Below are 6,390 nucleotides of genomic sequence, written 5' to 3' on the forward strand. Positions count from 1 at the left end.
ATGTTGATAGAGAAATAACTTTATGTAGAGAATGCACCATTAGTGCCACCTAGTGGTAGAATTGAATAAAATACTGAAGTTTGGGTCTCCTGTCAGGGAAATACGAGCAGTGAGGGGATTCCAGAGAAAAGCACAGATACATCTCCACGTGGTCCAACCAGGGAAACAGAGAACTGTTTTCAAGAAAACTGGGCAGCTGGATGCCTAAAAATAGCACCAAATCCAATTTTCATAATGTTCAAGCATTAGAACCTACCTCACCATAAGTTTCCTCTGACGTTTTTTAACTTCGTACAATTTATATTCTTCAGTGTCATTTCATTCCTGAAATTACAAAAATTACTCTGTGTCTTCTTCAGTGTCCAGATTTACCAATCAGAATCTCCTTACCAACACTAATATCACAGATAAAGAAGGTATCAAGCTGGGTATATGTTCACAGATCCCCGTTGCAAAATATCAATCTGAGACCTCTAATATGCCCCACCTACTTGCTACAAGAATTTGAAGAACTACAGGCAATCATGATAGAATTTTGTAGCTAGAAGGACACCCATCATTTTACTGATGAGAAAACTTAAACCTGAAAAAGTTTTTATATGTCCAGTTTGACATACGTAATTAATATGCAGTTCAAGCCAGGCTTTTAAACTTCCAGTCCAGGATCCTTTCTATGTGATACCACAGTACCTAACTTCCCTCTGGAACATTTTCAGCATTGAAATCAGCTTGGCCTAGTGGAGTGAGAACAGGTTCAAAGAAATTTGCTGTGAGGCTTGGCCCAGGTCCTAAATGTAAGTTTGCAGGATGGGATAACATTTAATTTGCAATCAGCAAAGCTTGCTTCCTAATGAAGTTTTCATCATTAGGCAATGTTTCACACTGCTTTTCAGCCCTGCAGTTATTGGACCATGTACCACTAAATTGTATTTGATGTTGTTTTGTTAGTTTATATAGTGTGCAGCACCCAGGCATGTTCCCACTTGTATCCTCCTTCTTATCCAGTTCCCAGCAATCCTGGATGGGAGTATACTGTTAGTTTGTTGTCAGGAGCTTATGATTATCATCTTAGGTGTATTTTTCCATAAGTCATACTTCTTGTTTCAGAGGAAAAAATTCTGCAAATGTAATTACTGATTTTCATCTTGCAGAGGACATAATTACAGATTATCTCCTAAATGAAGAAAGCATCAAAAGAAGAACAATATTTTGCTAATATCATTATACTGTATACACAATGCTAAGGCAAAATCTCATATCTTAATAATATTTATTTTCTGATATCTATTGTTCACCTTCTTCTGAGAGTCTTCACACCAAAAGAAAGTAATATTTTAAATATTTTTTAACCAACCTTCCATAAATGTAGGTGGCTTTCTAATGTTTGAGAACGAAGTTGATTTTTATTATATTTTAATTAAAAATAATAAAAGAAATATTTTAAAGCTAGTTGTCCTTTTGCTCTTGCTTATAATTTGTTTTTTCAGTTTCTAATTGTTCTTTTTCTGAGCTAACTAATGCTTAGCTTTACCATTTTGCCTCAGGTAAAGCTCATTTGAAATTCTACTTATTTTCTGTTTCTAGTCACACATTCAGAAAAATAGACGTAGTTCAAAAGAAAAATATTGAGTCAAATATTCCAATCACTGAAACTTCCTAAAAAATAAATGCTTTCCTATGCTCTCTGTAATCATGAGTACAGGGCCTTTTACACCAGGGTGAAGGGTGAAAATTTACAAGTCAAGATCCTGACAGCCCTGAAGCTAATGAGGGCAAGAATTCATGCTGATGTAAGCCAGTCAGCATGGTACTTTCCTATAGCTAAGAGTCATTATTAAATCTCAATTGTTATAGCTGGAGACTTAATAGCCTCACCCCAAGCCATTTTTATTTATTTTCCTGAATTTTGCTAGAATTTTCTCTGCTCTGAAGAGAAATTGCCAATTAGCCAAATGAGACTTAAGCTTCTTCTATCGGTCTAGTGAATAGGGTTTCTTGGCTATGTGCCCCTCACCCCCTCGAGCATTTCTGGGCACAATTTCTTTCACCCAAGGACCCTCAGCATCACCTCTCTGTAGCCTCACACGAAGAAATGAAGATGATGATAGACTGAATCATTAATTTGTAACTCTTCTATAATCGAGGTCACATTGAAGAATGAGAAAATATTTGGCTAAAAAAAAATAAATCAGATTTCTAAGTACCCTGTTCTTTCCAGTGCATACTATGTGTTCTTAAATTAAGCTAAATAAATGTCATTTTCATGAAGATCATACAGAGTCTATAGCAGCTTTAAAAGCATTTGTTGGCCTTTGCCTCACCATTTCCCTGCCCTCACCACCACCATCACCACCACCACCACCACCACGTAAAATTCCGAGAGATTCTAATTCAGGCTCTTATGAAAAAACATTTCATATGATGAAATTTACTAAATTCCAATTCCTGTTCAGTTTCCACGTGGACAAAAATAACTGCCAGAAGGATCACAAATTTAGAAGTCAACAGTTAGAAATTTCTTAGAAACAGAGGAAGATCATGAAAGAAATTGAAAACTTTGCTAGCATTTCATCTCTGTCTCCATTGTAAAATGAGTAGTTTCTGAATCAGTTGGTGGACGCAGAAGAAGCTGGTCATCAAATTTCCTGTGTATCTGATTCACCCATGGAGTCAAAACATTGAGTACAGTAGATAACAAGAAGCAAGAGAAGGGACACGTATGGTTCCAAATGAAGAATGCTAACCTCTGTTTTCTGGTAAAGAGAATTGCAAGATATCTTTTTGGCACAGTATAGAACCCAGTTTGAATACAAAGTAGAAATGTTCAAAAGAAAGATGCTTTAGGCTATATCTAGAAAACTCTTCATCGGTAGCATATGCTTGTAGTTAATGTAATCTATTCAAACAGGAGAACTCTGTTTCATCAGACAAGTGTCTGTTCTCATGACTCAGCCACTAAGCTAGCAGGGAACATCTTTGTTAAAAGAGGAGGAGAAAGCTTTATGCCTGCTCAGAAAAGATATTTTCCTCTAGACAGAAAGGAAAAGAACATGAGAAGGAGAAAGTGTCCTTACTGAGCCAGTCACCTCTGACTTGCTATCTCTGCAGATGAATTTTTTTTCCTTCTTTGCCTCTCTTTGTTTCTCACTTCCCTCTGCATTTCTTCACTTGTCATCTCTTTGAACTTCTGATGAATTTGCATATATCTCAGTAGTGATTTGGCTGTACTGTGAGTAAGGACATACTGAAATACTTACTATAGCCTCTTCTGATAAAGAAAACATTTGGGAAGTAAGTCACACGTGTCAATGAGGGACATTTTATCATAACAGCTAATGTAAAGTTGTAAATCTAGACCTACAGAGAGAATCCAATTGCCTTATCACATCTGAAGCATCCCCATTCCTTAAATATATTTGAGAGATACAGCCAAGTAATAATTCTTCTAACCTAGAGACTCACCAATTTGTCAGCTAATCAGTTTCAGTTATAGATCAAGTATTTATTAAGCTGGGCTTTGTATGAGGCACAGGATAAAACAGAAGAAAAGGCAGATTGGGCCTTACTCTTAGAATTAAGAGTCTAGGGCAAGTGCTTTCTGCAGCTACTACAGAGGCCTCTCTTCACAGGCTTGTATTAAAACACAGGCCACTCAGGCTGTGTCTAGTAGAGGAGATGAGTAAGGACTGAAACCCACCTTGTAATCTGCTCCCCAAAACCCTGCACAGAGGGGACACCTTTTAAAAAGTCACACAAAGGGAGTACCAGGAGCCACAGCCCTGCATTAAAGTGCTGTTTCCCGTTCCATAGAAGTTATCGCACCTTTCCTTGCCCTGGGGTACAGCAGAGCCACACTTACTTGTTAGACCTTGGCCCTGGCCCTATAGGCTAGAGCTAAGGTGAATTAATGTAGACAAGAGTATTCAACTTACAGAAGAATGCAAACACTTATATGTTAAGTAGGACAGTAATAGTGCAGCCAGTCTCAGATTTCTTAGAGGTTTTGACCTAAGCCACTGTGTCTTAGTTGTCATTTTATTTTAAAGTCTCATTCCAGCTTTTCTCTCTGAGCTAATAAGTCCTCTGAAGTCCAGAGTTCTTTGTCCAGAATCCATTCACTTTATTATTTTATTTTCTCTCCTAATTAGGGCAAGAACCTTTCTCCAACTGACTTACTACATCCCTAGACTTGTAATTAGTAAATATGCAAAAAAGCAAAACTCGAACAATGGCTATAAAAGAAGCCAAGTTTGAGTGAATGATTAGTACATAAAGATAGAGACTTTACAGACTTCCATACAGTTCATCTGCTGCTAGCCAGTTCTGCAGATTATAGGGGATGGAAATGGCACATTTTATTGCTTGTCTGCTGCCTCCATTGCGAAGATAAATCCTTAATTGGCAAGCCTTTAACATCTAACGGCATTTTATGTTATGGTCTGATAGAAATAATCTATCCAGGCTTTGGGGCATAGTTGTTTTATAAATCCTTACTAATAGTGGAGAGAAAGACCTAACAATATATATGTTCTTATTTTTGGTATTAAAATTTTACACTAGCTTTAGTCAAAACAAATTCTGATCTTGTCACTTGAAAATGAAATCCTTAGCATTCTTTCACTTGTAAAGGTTACTGGTAAAAGCTCCTAAAAGTTAGTTTTACACATAGCTCTCTGGTGGCTTACTGATGGTTCTTTCATGAATTGTTTAAAATCTGTTTAGCCCAGAAAGATATTCCATCCAAAAAGTTCTGGAGTATTTTGTATTTTAACCTAAATCCTGGATTGCCTCCCACTGCCCTGTGATTGAAAAACAATTAGAAACTGCCTGAATCCAGTTTTCATCTATGATTAAACACCAGTTTCATATAGACAAGCAAGCAGCAGTCGGACACATGGATTAAATGGTGCCTAATAACCATTAATCTTTCTGATTTTTTCATCAAATAAATTTCCCTTGTCGTTCTTTCAACGCAACTTTGCCTCACTGCCACAACAGGCTTTAGATGGTATCATATGAATTTGTTCTATCTTTAGGAAACAATTCCATCCACCGACCAACAAAAAAACCTTAGTCTTTAATATAAAGAGAGTCTCGAGAAGGATATAAATTATGGCATAAGTTATGCTTAAGTGTATTCCTATTATCTGGAGCAGCTCCCTCAAATATGAGATCCCCCCTCCGCCCCCGATAAAGCTAATTAAAAACTTTTCTCATGACCCTTCTTCAGTCCCTACCCAGTTTCAAGCAACCACAAAGTCTGGACCCAAACTGCTGGAACATCTGCTTTCTCTTCCTCAGCAGGTGGTCTCTCTGGTCCTTCAAGAGTTGCTTGACTCATCTTCTGCCCCCAAACCCTTAACCTGACCCATCAACTCCTCCTCCAGCCTGGATAAGGTGTGGCTCCATCTTAGCACTTACCACGGATTCATAAACATCTGTTTAGTGGTCTTTCTCTCCACTAGAATGTGAATTCCTAGAGGCTAACAACTATGTTTTGAGTCTCTATATTCCTAGTGCCAGCCATACAGCCCATAACATACTCAGTGCTCAATAAATGTTTGTTGAATTTAAGAAACAGGAATATAAGGATAGAGCAGTACATTTCCTCCAGTGAAAGACTGGTTGGGAATTCCTGCTCTATCCTGCTCTCTGCATGAGCTTCCTGAAGAACTAGCTAACTCGCTACAAAAGGCAGGCTTCCCTTCAAAGTTTCAATCATTTTCAACAACTTCCACAGCATAGTTATTTCAGTTTCAAGATGATCATGCAGAAATGTAGCATGTTCTTTTAGTTCATTCAATAGTTACACCTCTCACATGCCAGGCTATTTAAAAGAGCCAAGATAATATAGAACATCACCTACAGTTTTTCGTATGGAAGAAGCTAGCTACAGGACTAGTTACCAATTAACCATTTATCTGTAGATTTCTCGAATCCTCTAAATCATTTTCTCATCATCTGACTTCCATACTCTGAAAGTCCTAAGAATTTTGCTTATTTCGCATGCAGGTAAAATTGTCATTTCTGTTCCTTTGTCATTTATGTTAACCAAAAGAATAATATGTTTCAAAAATATTGTTTCCTAAGTATTTGCTTTCATTTAACCACAATGTATCCTTACTTTGTAAAACTCTTGAATGAGTCTGCAATTCAACCTCTGAGCATAAATCTACCCTCATGAAAATGAGCAATCTTTATGTTCCTGAAAATTGCATTCTTTTACTTCTTTAATGAAAAAAAGATGCATATATTGCCTTTGACTAGGCTGCCTTCATGTAGATTTATGAAAATTTAACAACTTTAAAAATCTGAATCTTAATGCGTCTGTCTTACAAATCTACACAGGTCTTAGATCTCAGTTTGAATCACTAAGGTAAGCTGCTCATG

The sequence above is a fragment of the Pteropus alecto genome, unplaced genomic scaffold (assembly GCF_000325575.1).
Source record: "Pteropus alecto unplaced genomic scaffold, ASM32557v1 scaffold38, whole genome shotgun sequence".
NCBI lineage: Eukaryota > Metazoa > Chordata > Mammalia > Chiroptera > Pteropodidae > Pteropus > Pteropus alecto.